The following is a 15,614-nucleotide window of genomic DNA, read 5'->3' as shown; positions in this document are numbered from 1 at the left end:
CTAGGGAGCACATGGTTGGCTCAGTCAGAAGAACGTGTGTCTCCTGATCTCAGGGCTGTGAGTTCAAGCCCCATATTGGATGTAGAGCTTATTTTAAAAAGTAAATAAAATAAGTAAATTAATTCCCAAGTCTGGAAATGTCATAAGATATTTGGTCATTAAAACTCATTGGTAGAAACTTGCTCATGGCCCACGCAACACAAGGAAAGTTGAAAAGCAGAGTCCTTCCATGTGCTCAGGAGGTAGTTAGAAATACATGTCCAGCAGCGCAAGTGACTATCACAGTAAAATGGGTAGTAGGGGCTGGAAAAAAAACGTTAATAATCTAGGGAAAGGTCTTGGAAATATCAGGCTGCTGTAGCCAGTGGGACATGTCTTGCAGTGGCTGTCCAAGAGGCTTTCGTAACAGGAATCGCTGCTACCCCAATTATAATCCATTGGCTTTGGTTGGTTTTATATATTCCTCATCAAAATCTTCTACAGAAACACACATACACGTTTTTCTTTAATTTAAATTTTGTTTTGTGAAAATCAAAGTAGGTCATGACACAGTGCGTAACAAAGAATAGGGCTAATTTCAGTGCTCTGAGTCGAGGTTGGCAAAGAGAACATAGCTCTCAAGGAATCTATGAAAATTGTGAAAAGGCAATTGGACTACCCTAGAATCATGGATTGGGGTCACACCTGAATTTATCTAACTCATGAGGAGTACAATTGCCCCAGCTAATGAAGTTATCAGAAAGAAGGGGAATCAGCATTTTGTGAAATTGTCTCAGAGTACTTACCCTTGAAGCAATCTTCCATAAATATTAGTTTCAACATAAGAAAAAAAAAAAACCCTGTACCTGAGAAAATTATCTAAGTTCTGATGAGAAGTTACGCTGTTATAGAGTTACAGCGTGACCGAAAACCTGACACAAGGGCTTTAATACAGTCCTGAGCTGGGTCCGTAGCTGGGTCTCCGGATACCTCGCCGGTATTCATTGCAGAAGAACACTGGCTGTGTGTTTCCTGCCTATTTGCAAGGGTGACCAAAAACCTAGGGGAACATTTATTCATTGCCTGGAAGGGTTAGGGCCATTTTTTTTTTTCCACAGTTAAGTATGAAAGCTGGCACCCAGGGCTATAAGCCAGGCAGGGGGCCAGGGTGGCTCAGCAGTTAAGAAATGTCCTATCCAAGCCTGATCCCCAACCCTAATGGAAACTTTGGTGAGACTTCCTAAACTGGCATTTTCACTTATTTGTCTTTTCATCAATTTGCTTTATGTGTCTTTCTACTTCTCAAAACCAAATGTTAAAAAAAAAAAAAAAAGGCAGAGAGCATGTATGATGTTCCTAAACTTGCCCTCAGCTTTGCTGACAGCATGCTCTTAATTCTGGCTCAGTGTGCACCTTTCTGTCTACACTCGCTGGCCCGCTTGAATTCCTACCCGCAGTCGTCGCTTCCTCGGGCTCACTCTGCCTTCATTCTAGTCCATTTCCAGCCATTCTCTATGCATCTACAATCAAAGCTCTAAAATGGAGGTGAGCTTGACATACCTGTTTCTAAAACCTTTAGTCGTCCCCGTTATCCAAGGAGAGGTGGCAAGCAGAAGCAGGGTGCCCGTAGGGGACGCTGACAGGGCACCTCTCAGGTTTGTGAATGTCTTTTCACACTGTCTGCTTGACCCTTTCTTGCTTTCTTGGCTTCCGTGTGCTTTTGCCCACCCAGTTGGGATGGAGGCTCTTCAGCTAGCAGCACAGGGAGCACCTAGAAGGTGTCCATCCTGTGGGATAGCTCTGAACCAGGGACGAGTGGGCATGGAGTGTGAAAGCATGAACGCAAGGCCTTTGCCCCAGACCAGGATAACTCCAAGGCATCACTTCCACTCCAGAGTCCCTCTGCAGGAGCAGCCTGAAGCTCCCTTCCACAGGCCTTTCCTGCAAACACACGCCTGCTTCTTCACCCCTGGCCTGCCCTGTGTCATCACCCACTCTCAGACTGGCTTCCCCTAGAAGCATCTTCTTAATAAGCCACTGACATATGAATCCCCACCTCAGGATCGACTTCTAAGGACCTGAGCTAAGACACTCCACTCCATGGGCCAAGTTTAGATTTAAAACACTGTCATATTTAATTTCCAAGCTGAATATTTTTAAGCTGCATTTACCAACCCAAATTAGTTCTTACCGCTTCCTTCTATTTTATTTTAGTCCTATTTTGTTTACTGACCTTCTTTGCCCAGCCCCTGAAGCATTTGAGTTTTTAATCCCTGATCTATGGACTTTTAACCAAGAGGGAGTGATTTGAGGTACTTGACAGACTCATGCTATTTACATGTTTGCTTCATCTCCACCTCCCTGTCCCAGGCACCCTAATTTCCTGCCACAATGAATGCCTTTGGATCCCCCAGGCATGTAGGCCCTTGCTCAACTCTGCTCCCTTACATGTGACTCTTGGTCTGAATGAAAGAGTCCCTCCTAGTCTCCCCTATGCTAGGGCCACCTCACTAAATCCTTTTCATCAAGGCCCTCATCAAATGTCCCTTCCTCTGGGAAAGCTGTATCTCCTCCAGCCTTCCATGCATTCCCTCAACACCTTTACACATGTCTGACTTGACATACCATACCAGAGTAAAATCTGAAGGATATCTAGGATTAATTTGTTGGAAGGAGACCTGTGAATGTGTTTTAGATAGAAAAACAGCAGGGGCAAGACATAGTGGGCTTAGAGGGGGAGATAGAGTGGAGCATCACATGCTGGAAGGACTGCCTTCAGACCAGTGCTGGAGATGGTAGAAAGGCAGGAGGAAAAGGGTGGAAAGTAAGGACAGGTGACCGGGACACACAGTCTGGAATTCATGGATGAATGTGAGGGGATAGGAGAACACCCTCGATTCTATGTAATGTTGGTGTATTTCCACTTGTTTCTGGGGACAGAGTACATAGTTTTCATCATGTATCTTTATTACGAGTAAGAGACAGAAAGGGAGGGAGGGGGAGAGAGAAGAAGGACAGGGATAGAGAGAGAGAAAAGAGGAAGAGAGAAGGGAATAAGAATTTTTTAACACGGTGCATGTCAGAACAGCACCAGGCTCCTACTCCCCATGGCAACATAATGAGGTCAACAGCTATCACTGTTCCCATTTTGCAGGTGATAGAACTGAGATTCGGAAGGGCAAAAGCTCTCCAAGGACACACACTGTCCATGCCAGAGCCAAGATACCAACGCAGTTTTGGGACCTGCAGAATTGTGCTCTTTGCTCTAGTGGCTCCTGGACAAGAGAGATCAAGTGGGGGTATCTCCAAAAGGCTTTTTGTGTGACTTCACAAGGCCCGGATAAGGCAAGCTGCAGGCAGGGGATGGCTGGTGCTGTTCCATTATATGCTCCTCTGTCCTGTTATCAAAAACTGAGGTTGCCTGGGCACTGTGGTCACAGGGGGGCCAGAGCTTGCCTTGACTACTTCATTTGAAAAAAAAAAAAAAGTGTCAAATAATCAAAAGCCTGAGACTATAAGGAGAGAGAGATGGAAAATTAAAAACCCATCCACTCTCTCACAACACTATAACCTCCTTTGATTTAACGTGTGTTCTTTATAATTATCTACATTTTAAAGCTGTGGTTCTCAAAGTGCGGTCTTAGGGACGGCAGCTTCTGCATCATGGGAGAACTTGTTAAAAATACAAATTCTTAGGGTCCACTTCAACCCACCTGATCAGAAATACTGGGAGTAGGGCCCAGCAATGTGTTTTAACAAGCCCTCCGCTTGATTCAAATGCATATCTAAGCCTGAGGACCACTGACGGAAAGTGTGCAAAGCCCACTCAGATTCATTATGTCGGTGGTTCTTCCTGGAAATGTTGAACATGTTTTTCTTAGTTGCACTGTACCTTTGAGGACACTGAGTATAAAAGGGGATGTGATTTCCTGGTCATAATTCCAGGTTGGTTGGCTTTGTAGGATAGCCCACGACACCTACCAGGAGTTAAAAAGACAGCTTTGCTCCTCTGAGCATTCATGTGCTTCAAGACAAGCCAGTGGACAAATACCCAATGTGGATGCCTTGTAGGACCCTAACTGACATGGGAAAATATATTCAGGCCAATCCACTTGACTTCAGCTAGGAAAATAATTTGGATGTCTAAGAAGACTGCTGATCCATTGGAGATATATGTTCCCCCCATTGAAAAAAATCCTGCAGACAGATGAAATAGCCAGGTTTTTAAAATCATAAAATGCTATGAAAAGTTTAGGAATCACTACCTTTTGATGAGCATCTACTACTCAACATGACTCTCCGTGTGTCATCTTTTTCAGTCCTTATAACAAGGGTGCAGAGTTGGTCTCTTCTTGCTTATATTATTAAAGGAGAAAAATTATGTTTCTTATGTAATTGTGATCACAATCACTCCCCTGCTTCAAACTTCTCAGTTAATTTCCATCCACCTCTAGTAGTGGCTGTCAGCCGTGGTTGCTCACCAGGTCACCTGGAGAACTTAAAATCATGATGCCCAGCTCTATTCCAGATCAGTTAAATTAGAACCCCTCAGAGAAAGACCTGGTATTTTTCAAAGTCTTCCAGAGGGTTCTAGTACACAACACGGTTTGAGAATCACTGATCTGGAAATTTCAGTCTCCTTAGCGTGGCCTACAAATGCCTAGATGCTTGGGCTCCTGGTTACCTGTTTAAAAGACATCTTATCTCTTCACCCCAGAGCTCAACATCCCAGCTTCTTTCTGTTCCTCAGCTATATTTCAATGGCTTTGTCACTCTCAGGCCTTTGCATCTGCTCTTCCTTCTACCAGAATGCTGGTTCTAGCAGCTCTTCAGGTGGTTGACCCACTACCCTCCTCTTCTAAGAGCACTATTTTGGCCACTTCAAAGCCATGTGCAATGTCATTCTCACTTATATTCTGGTTTATATCTTTGGAAGCATGTTTTCCAGTCTTGGTTATGTATTATCCACTTGTGCGTTGTTGGTCTTTTACCCCATTTTAATAGAGGATCCAGAAAGCCCAGAGACACTGCTATTTTTTTTTTTTGAGACACTGCTATTCTTATTCAGTACCATATCCCCAGTGTCTGAAAGGTTTTCTAGTTCAATAGATATTGCTTGAATAAATGAATGAAGTAGAATGAATGAACTCAGAGGGTTTAAGTGATTAATCCTCAGCCCTGTAATTGTATTCAAGTATTTGGACTTCACTGTTCTAAGTTCATTGATTTTTCTCCAATACGATCTAACCATTTCTGCTTTCACTCTACTCACACATGTTTAAACCAACAAGGTTAGAAGAAACATACTGTTCCTAATAAGGAACATGGGACTTGGTGACTTGAAGTTCACGTTCTGGGATGTGGCAAGGAGTAGGCGAGTGGGCACAGTACAAAACCAGCTGTGTAAATAGCATCACCTCCAGTCCAATTTAAATGAAGTCAGTAAATTATGCCTCCAGACCCTAAACCATTTATTTCACCATGCTGAAGAAAGGAGAAAGAGTGTTCAGAGAAGCAATTTCTCTGCCCAAGTATTTCATTAAAAATAGAATGGAAGGGGCCCCTGTGGGAGAACATGGTGCCTGGTATGATCGTGAGAGACACTTTCTTACAGAATGGAATAATCAAATGGCGGTTCACCTACCCTAGTTGGTTCTCACCATTATCAGTAATGGAGGGCCACAAGCAGGGATAAACTCCAGCCCATGGTGTGCCCTGGAGGAGACACAGAGGGCCAGAGCAGTCCTCCGCCAGCAGAAGCAATAATACCAGTGTTAATAACAAGCCTCACCTTGGTCAACTCTCGGGGGGATAGCTGTTGTGTGCACACGTGTGCGTGTAGGGAAGTGATCTTAATCTTTTTCTCCCTCTCCATCGTTTCTGACAATGGAAATGCACCTGAAGATCATATTTTATTGGCTTAGCGTGCACAATAGACTCAGCTTTTGCTCATTTGCCACCACAATAAAACAAGCTCATCTAATATAGGTATTAGAGAAGGTTAAGTCTGCGCAGCTAGAGCCGAGGGCTGCCTATCAGTATTTACCTAACTAGCATCTGTTCTTAAAGGATGATTGCGGGGCAGGGGTGCAGGGCTTTCAAGAACCCATTTCCATTAACCGTCATTTTCTGTGAGCCTTGTTATGATTCCAAGAACAAAGCAAGGGTTCTTGTTTCCATCTGAGAGAAGAGGAACCTGAAAGGGAGGTGGTGCAATTTGCTGAAGGTCCTTTAGTTATGGATTCAAACCCAGACAGGACACGATTTCCGTAATGCACTACAGACTCAGGGGGCCTCTATGGGTGCTAATAATAATAGTAATGCTAATACTGGTACGATTAGTATTAACAATAATATCTATTATTCATAGTAGCACCTACTAAATGTTCAGTACATGCCAATGCTATAAGTGTATTACACATATAATTTTATTTAAATATCATACACCATAAGTTATTTAAATTTCACCACCATCTTACCAAGCAGGAACTACTACTTTCTCTTTATAAATAAAAATACCAAGGTTCTGGGACGCCTGGGTGGCTCAGTGATGGAGCGTCTGCCTCTGGCTCAGGTTGTGATCCTGGGGCCCTGGGGTCGAGTCCCGCATCCGGTTCCCTGCAAGGAGCCTGCCTCTGCCTCTCTCTCTGTGTCTCTCATGAATAAATAAATAAAATCTTAAAAAAATAAAAATAAATAAACACCAAGGTTCAGAAAGTTTAAGGCTTGCCTATAATAGTCTAAAAGTGGAAGAGCCGTAATTCAAACACAGGTCTTTCCACCTTTTTTTGTTCTTCCCCAGTAACCCACACAAACCACACCAGATATTACCAGGCTTCTCACAGCAACAATAATGAACCCAGAGCTGTTAAACCTGGTTTGAAGTCATGGTGTGACCTTTGGATGAGTCCTCTCTCCTTCCCAGTGGGCTGCAGGGCCGGCCAGCGTCTGCTCTCTCTGGATTCCTCCTGCAGTGTTCGTTCCCATTGCATACAGACAAGGACAGAACACACAAAGCCACCATCTGGTAAGCCTTCCAGCTGGACTCCTTCGGATGCAAAATCACCGGATTTAAACATTAACGGTAGAAGGAACTTTCCTCACTGGACACAAGTCTCAGGAAGACAGGGGAGGAGCTGCTGGTGGAAGACAGACAGGAGATGCTGCAGGTCCTTTTGCGATCACCCCAGGAACAGGAGCAAGAGGCTCATCGCCTCACTTCATGCACTGTTCACAGGGGGCTTTGGGAAAAAAGAAAAAAAACCCTACAACCTGGAGCTGAGAACATAATTACACGAACTTGAAAATGAGGTAAAACCAAATTAAAGCAGTAAGCCTTAGGCATAAATACGAATGGATGACGATTGGCAAATCCCTTGTGGCGGCAAGTTAAAAAAAAAATTAGTGAGAGAGATCCTCTTGATATTAAAGTTGAAAAAAGTAAAATGTGGCAAGTAGCACGGAGGTGGATCCAGGGGTCTCAGATTCCTCCTAGGGCTCCGGTTGGACATGATCGTCATAGCAATAGAGGCATCCGTTGCTCTGCTGAGCTTCACCTCCCTGAAAGCTCACTCAGTCCCGTGAGACAGGGGGTGTCACTGCTCCCGTCTCACGGTTGGCCCAATGGGCTCCACAGCTGAAATCTCATCCAGAGCAGGTCGCTAGTCAGTGGTGCAGCTGGATGCAGAGCCAGCATCCGTGTCCTGAGCTCGCCCGTAGCCAGGGTGCTCGGCCCTCGGCGCGGAGCTGAAGAGCAGCCCCTGTCGCTGGCTCCATTCCAGGCCAGGGGAACCCTCTTCATTCAAGGGGTAAGACGATGTGCTCAAGCCCTGGGGCCGAGGGTGCCATCGTGATCCCTCTCCGATTCTCAGCCCCACACTAAGGCTAAGTACTGCCTCTGCCCCGTATCTTACTCCCTCTGCTAAGTCATCGTTGCATCTCCACGTTATGTGTGACACTCATCTCTTCCACTATACTCAAACTTCTTGATTTGGTTATCGATCACGTATTGATTGATTGGTTGATTCATGAGTCTTCAAATATCTCCAAGGTGTGTATTTCCATACGAGGCTCCATTGAGGTGCCAAGCACACAGAGAGAGGTATGGAGGGTGAGGGTGTGGAGTGACGGGCAGGAAACCCGGCGGAGTGCACAGTGCAGTGAAGACCACGTGTTAGGCAAAGTACTTCAGCTGACAGTGGAGGGCGTGCAGCTGAATTATCTGTGGGGTCTGAGAGAAAACATAGAAGGAGCCCCAAAACCCACCCAGATGAGGACAGTAGGTTCCCTAGAAGTGATGCTGGAGGTGAGGGGCCTAGTACAGTGTGCACAGGAGGCTGGTGATGCTCCAACTCTGCAGAGCGTGAAGGTCACCAGGGTACTGGTAGAGAAAACGGAACAAGGGCCTCATAACCTCATGAATCATCGAGTCTTATAGGGCCATCTGGGTGGTGTCAGGAACCACCTAAATGTTGTTAACAAGTTCCCAAAGTGATTTCATTTCCGGTGGTCTGAGCTGCAGCAGGCAGTCAATTAGTGGTAGCTAACGAATACATAAAACACACATACATACACGCCTTTTGAAACAGAAAAATGCATATTTGCATGTTTCTTAGGTACCCCTCACAGACAGTGTTTCAGAACACTTCCCCTCTCCTCTGCAATGGAGTTCTTACAGTGTCGCTGGATGAGAGGGCCCACTTTTCTGGAACCCCTGGAAGAGCTGACGTGAAGGGTGAGCACACTTAGGTCAAAATCATAGTAGGAGGTTTAATGAACAACAACAGCACAATAAATGTTCGTTGTCGGGGAACGTGATGTGAAACTCTGCACTCGGACTCACCTGATAAAGCCCAGTCCCCTCCTTTGACCTAAGGGGCTTCATTTGCCTCCCAGGGGCAAGGCTGGTGCCCGCTTCGACCTTTCTGCCTCTGATGGTGCACTGGACCCCAGTCCATGCTGAGTCTTAAAAAGGGTCACAGTTTGAGGCATCATTGCTCCTCAACACAGAGGCTGGCTTTACCTCCTCAGCTAATTAAGCAGCCTCCAATCTCTTGAATTTTTATCTCCTAGATGTCTGCATATCACATAGTAGCTATTGCCAGACTGCTCACTCATCATCCAACAAAAACTTACCTAAATCAATTATTCATCCATTTATCAGGTATTTCTTGAGCACCTACTAGCCACCCAGCTCTGTTCCAAGCACTGTGTGCCCTGCCATGGAAAGGCAGACATAAATCTCCTGCTCAGAAAAAAGAATTTGGGAAGGTAGTCATTTTTAAAAACTAAGCAAATGATTAACACTACGAAGTGTTTTAAAAAGAAACTTCCAGGTCATGGAAATAGGAAAATGACAGAGGTAAGAGTATACATGAGTCCGAGGAACCAGAAAATTCACGACAAGCATCCTCAAAAAGCTGAGTCAAGAAAGGACTCGACTCTTTCATGAAATTTCATATCAAGTTGGAAGGTGGTGAGAAAGGAGAGGAATGGTGTAACACTATAAAGAAAAGATGGGGTAGGTGACCTGGTACCTTGTAGCCACGGATGGTGCCTTCCAATGTAATGTGAAATGAAATGGAAAACCATTGGGGAAAAAAAAAAAGGAAATTGAAGGGTATAAGCAAGAAAGTGACATGATTTGTTAAGAAAGATGCCTACTGTATAGCTATAACACATTTTCATCCATTCATTAGTTGATAGATATTTTGGTTGTTTCCACCTGTTGGCTCTTGTGAATAGCGCTTCTATGAACATTCATAGACAAGCTTTTGTTTAAATACCGATTTTTAATTCTTTTGGTGAAATGTCCCTGATAGGCAAATCCATGGAGTCAGAAGGCAGATTAGTAGTTGCCAGGGGCTGGAGGAGAGAAGGAATGGGGAGTGACTGCTGGCAGGGGCAAGGTTTCATTTTGGAGGGATGAACTGGAGTTCTGAATCTAAGTTCTAGAATTAGACAATAGTGATAGTGGTTGCATAATATTGTGGATGCATTTAATGCTGTTAAACTGTATACCCCAAAATGGTGAAAATGATAAATTTTACTGCAATTAAATAAAATGGATGCTTAACCATTGCATGGAGCATTAGTTAGGAGAGGACATGGGGAAGCCTGGATAGAGATGGCTTCAGTAGTCTTCATAAGGGACCACGGAGGCTCCAACAAGGAGGGCGGCTGCGGGATCCTGCAAAGACAAATGGAATTCCATTCACTCGATGCCTTGTTGTTCCTTCTTAATGCAACCTCTTTTTCTGGTTCCCATCAACTTACTCCTTGTAGCCACTGATTCATCCCCAGGTCTCTCCTCCCGCTGAATCCTCTCATGTACCGGAGGCATCCGTGTGTTATTACATTTGTTAAATAAATAAAATAAATCAGTAGCATCAGGTAGCTTAAGGTTGTGTGTGCAAACCTGCTGAGTGGCTCTCCTCATTACACCTTCCTCCCCATTTTCCTACCCCAGCCAACTTGGGGCCCTGGGTTGCATGGAAGGAAAAGGTCCTGAGATCAATACAGTATTTAACGGGAAGGCGCTGAAGCGTGGCCAGCCCAGAAGCAATCTGCTGACTCGAAGCATTGGGAGGGCTTCTCAGGCCTGGCTGCCGCCTGCCCAAGCAGTGGTGAAGCCCCAGAAAGACAAATTGCAGTCATCAATCCCAGGGAAGGAAGACTTGCCTCCTACCTCCTGTATCAGCAGGAGGAGAAAGAGTTGCATCCTGGTAGCTCTGTTTCTGAGATGGTAATGAGGATCCTTCCCAAGCTGGGTGACAGTAGACTTAAAAGCAAGTCGGAAATCACCCGGTTTCCTGTTAGCAGCCTGACTTTATATGCTGCAGGGTCAGCATGGGCCAGGCCGGTTAGAGTGACTTCGTGGAGAAGGTGCTCTGATCCCATTAATATGGGCTCTGTCTCCTTCGACCCTAACACGAATAAGCGTGCTGCCATCCGCTGTGTGCAAGATCAGGTAAAGGAGGAATGCTTGGAGCCGTGAAAAATAAATACAACAGACTTGTGAGAACATCTTTCATTATACTCTCTTCTCATATAAGACATCCCTGTGTCTTCTAATCCAGTTATAATGGATCCTGGTGTAGGGCATCATTACATTTCCTTATTGAAAAACAAAATTTTGCAGGCATCCCTCAGTAGAAAGCAAAGCAGCAAGGAGGTTAAGACTATGGCCTCTGGAGTCACACAAACCCAAGTTCAACCATTGGCTCTACGCCTGATAGTTGAGTGACCTTGGTGAGAAGATTACTTAGAGTCTTAAAGCCTCAGCCTCCTTATCTGGAAAACGGATATAAATAAAAATGGACACAAAATGGACATAATTGTATCGACTTCATAAAGCTATTGGGAGTATATGATACACACATGTCAAGATCTCTGATGTGGCTTGGGTGCTGGTGAAGGCCTTGCACAATAACACAGCACCTACGTGTAGCAACCGTTCAATACTTTTCAGCTGTCACTAATATTGGAACCATCATCATTTTGTTTTATGCAAAAACAGAAAATTCCTTTGCTGTACCGACCGACCTCACGTAGGATGAGAGAAGAAAAGTCCAACACGCACATGAGGAAATGCTCCGCATCACTGGCCATCAGGGAAACACAAATCAAAACCACGATGAGGGATCCCTGGGTGGCGCAGCGGTTTGGCGCCTGCCTTTGGCCCAGGGCGCGATCCTGTGGGATCGAATCCCACATCGGGCTCCCGGTGCATGGAGCCTGCTTCTCCCTCTGCCTATCTGCCTCTCTCTCTCTCTCTCTCTGTGACTATCATAAATAAATAAAAATTAAAAAAAAAAAAAAACACGATGAGATCCCATCTCACACCAGTGAGAACCGTGAAAATTAACAAGGCAGGAAACCACAAATGTTGGAGAGGATGTGGAGAAAAGGGAACCCTCTTACACTGTTGGTGGGAATGGGAACTGGTGCAGCCACTCTGGAAAACTGTGTGGAGATTCCTCAAAAAGTTAAAAATAGACCTGCCCTACGACCCAGCAATTGCACTGTTGGGGATTTACCCCAAAGATACAGATGCAGTGAAACGCCGGGACACCTGCACCCTGATGTTTCTAGCAGCAATGGCCACAATAGCCAAACTAGAAGGAGCCTCGGTGTCCATCGACAGATGATGGATAAAGAAGATGTGGTCTATGTATACAATGGAATATTCCTCAGCCATTAGAAATGACAAATACCCACCATGTGCTTCAACGTGGATGGACCTGGAGGGTATTATGCTGAGTGAAGTAAGTCAGTCGGAGAAGGACAAACATTATATGGTCTCATTCATTTGGGGAATATAAATAATAGTGAAAGGGAATAGAAGGGAAGGGAGAAGAAATGTGTGGGAAATATCAGAAAGGGAGACAGAACATAAAGACTCCTAACTCTGGGAAACGAACTAGGGGTGGTGGAAGGGGTGGAGGGTGGGGGGTGGGGGTGAATGGGTGACAGGCACTGAGGGGGGCACTTGACGGGATGAGCACTGGGTGTTATTCTGTATGTTGGCAAATTGAACACCAATAAAAAATTAATTTATCATTAATAAATAAATAAATAAATAAATCTACATTTCATTAAAAAAAAAAAGTCCACAACTATAAATGACCAATTTACTTTTTCTAACCTTTTCCTCACCGGAAGCTATTTTCAATACTGTTCAGGAGTCCCGGTTTGAACCTATACTCTATGTATCCCCGTTCCAGTGGAAAAGTACCTCCCTGAGGTCTGGAGAAGAAGCTACCCAAAGGAGAGTAAAATAAGGTCCACCCCATGGGACACTGTGGGGGCAGAAGGGAATGAGGATTTGGGGGAAGCTCAGTGTCCATCACTCTGGGTGCTCTCCAGTGTCATTCCCTGGAGTTTCTGATTCATTGCAACTGTCTTCACCCAAGGGGGGAAGGTGTTCTTCCAAGACTCTTTCCAAGGACATGCCTAATGAGATGATCTCCCTCCACTTGGAGCTCTTTGTTCTAGAAGGCTCTGATGACTGCCATTGGCATGATGACCTGTGGGTTTGTGTTGGATGGTAGGTGCTAGTGGGAAGTTGGAAACCACTTTACTAAGGTGAGACGCTTTAAGAAAAAGAATCTGCTGCAAGTAAACCCTAAAGGCTGGGACAAGTGAAAGAATGTTTATACCAATGTGTTTCATAATGAGCCCAAACTGAAAATATCCAAATGTCCATCAACAGTAGAATGATTAATGTGCTCTGTGATTTCATTTTTATAAAGTTCAAAAATAAGCCAAACTAGTCGATGGGTTTCAATATGAGAATAGTGCTTGCTTTGTGATGGGAATGACTGGGAAGGGGTGAAAAAAAAAAAAGGCACTAGAAGGTTCTATTTCCTGAAGCAAGGGGTGGTTACACAGGTGTTTTCATTTGCAAAACTTCTTTGAGCTCTAACTGTGTGATTCATGCGCTTTTCTGTATATATGTGATTCTTCTAAGAAAAATAACTTACTTAAGTTTAAAGGACTGTTTTCCCAAAATCTCCAGGAGGTTTTGAGTGGCTGCAGAACACATGGCTTCAGCAGACATGAGCAAAGAGGCCTCAGGACCAGGACCAGCACCACCTGCTCAGGGGTTTTTCCAGGGGCTGCAACAGGATGGGACAACAGCAGCATCTCAGCTCACGGAAACCAGGACACTGGAAGATATTGCACGAGCTGAATAAATCACTTGGTGGAGCCCACAGATGCAGACATCCCTCATTTAAAGATTCCCAGGAAGTATTTAGGGACGGCTTGGAACACCCTCCCTCACAGTGGGTTAGTGCATATAGAAAAAAACACCATTTTAGAAAGTTGCTGTGACCCTGCTTTCACCCTCAGGCGGGTGACAACTAAGAAACATGTTTTGAAATGTTTTGTGAAGACTTCACCACAAAATGAATGTAAGAAACTGTTAGGAAATAAAAACACAGGCAATGTTCATTCCCCTTTCCAGATCATGCCGAACTGAAGTCATTGAAAGAATAAAAGAACTGCCTCAAATTTAATATTATTAAATAAATAATCTAAGTCTCTGAACTGTGGACACTTTTGCTTCGGGGTGAAAATTATTTAAGTTAAAACGTCCTTCCCTGCTCCAACAATACTAATAGAATATTAATGACCTATCAAAATAATGAAAAATTGTTCATTCACACACCTCTGTGCCAATGAATAAAACTGTTGTCTTTAAACCTCAATCGGTGGGCATATGTTAAAGTTTGTAACCACTCCTACCTCACTGAATATGGACAATTCCCCAAAACTTTGATGTTATAAATATCACTAGAAAGCAATGTTTGTGCGTAGTTTTTTTTCCCTCCCTTTTTGGAATATTTCCAATAAGTTATTGCAATTAATCCTATAAATAGAAATACTAGGTCTATAGATTTGGACATGTTTAAGGCCTGTGACAATTACTTCCTAAGCCTTACCTTATAAAAACTGTAAATTTGGGACACCTAGGTGGCTCAGCGGTTGAGCATCTGCCTTTAGTTCATAGGATCCTGGAGTCCCAGGATCGAATCTCACATCAGGCTCCCTACATGGAGCCTGCTTCTCCCTCTGCCTGTGTCTCTGCCTCTCTCTGTGTGTGTCTCTCATGCATAAATAAATAAAATCTTTAAAATAAAATAAATAAGAACTGTAAATTCTACTTCCCAAGTTTATTGTTCACTTATTCTTTCATTTTACTTATTTGTTTGTTTTGCATTTCTGTTGCAAGTTATTTGGGAAGAGGTTGGAAAATTTGGGCCCTCATGTCCAACACCAGCTTAAGTGAGTACTTTAGATTCATAGAGAGGGACAGTTCTGTGGAAGGCAAACTTTATGGTTTCAAGCTTAGCCGAGCTCTCGAAATAAGAACAGCCACGTGCAGGACCCTCTCAATATTTCTAAACCAACTGAAATCAGACTTCGTATTCAAATCCTATCTGGCTGAATTACTTCCAATCTAAAATGGCTTTGAAATTTTTCATATTAATGGATTTGGGTATAAAAAGTAATAAGAGAAATCTATAGACCTATATAATTTTAAAGTTTTATGTGTGTGAACCTGGAAAATATTAGAAACGTATCTCAGGTTGGTGAATAATATTCTCAATCTAGGAAGATCTATGATATGGTCTGGGTGCTGGGGAAGGATTTGTCCAATAGCACAACTATTTCTGAAGGGCACAAGAAGGAGTTTAAGGCAGGGAACATATTGCAGCACACAAAAGAGGAAGAAAGGATGCAAGCGTCTAATTGTCCCCTACTGACTTCTAGCAGGATGCTTCAAACCTACACTTTCTCCCCTTGGATGTCATATTGCACTCTCCAACCCTCGGATTTTCATTTTTTTGTTCCCCCAAAAGTTTTCAAATGGTTTATTAAGATGACATTGATGAGGTAGGAATGTAAAAGGGAAATAATTAAGAGTAAAAAAAAAAACCAACAGTTTTAAGTGTTGCAATGGTTCTGTGATTAAACATAAAGCAGGGCTCTGAGCTCCCTGGCAGCCAAGATAAAGAAGGAAACAGGGTCTATTTCTGTGACATTCGTCATCCTCCCAATCCTATAGCACAATCAGAAAGAAACTTGATTTCTGAGTGAAACTTCTTTTCTGGGCCACTTATGCAAGG

The sequence above is a fragment of the Canis lupus genome, chromosome 5 (genome assembly GCF_011100685.1).
Source record: "Canis lupus familiaris isolate Mischka breed German Shepherd chromosome 5, alternate assembly UU_Cfam_GSD_1.0, whole genome shotgun sequence".
Lineage (NCBI taxonomy): Eukaryota > Metazoa > Chordata > Mammalia > Carnivora > Canidae > Canis > Canis lupus.
The sequence above is the reverse complement of the archived record's forward strand: the minus strand, read 5'-3'. Positions refer to the sequence as shown.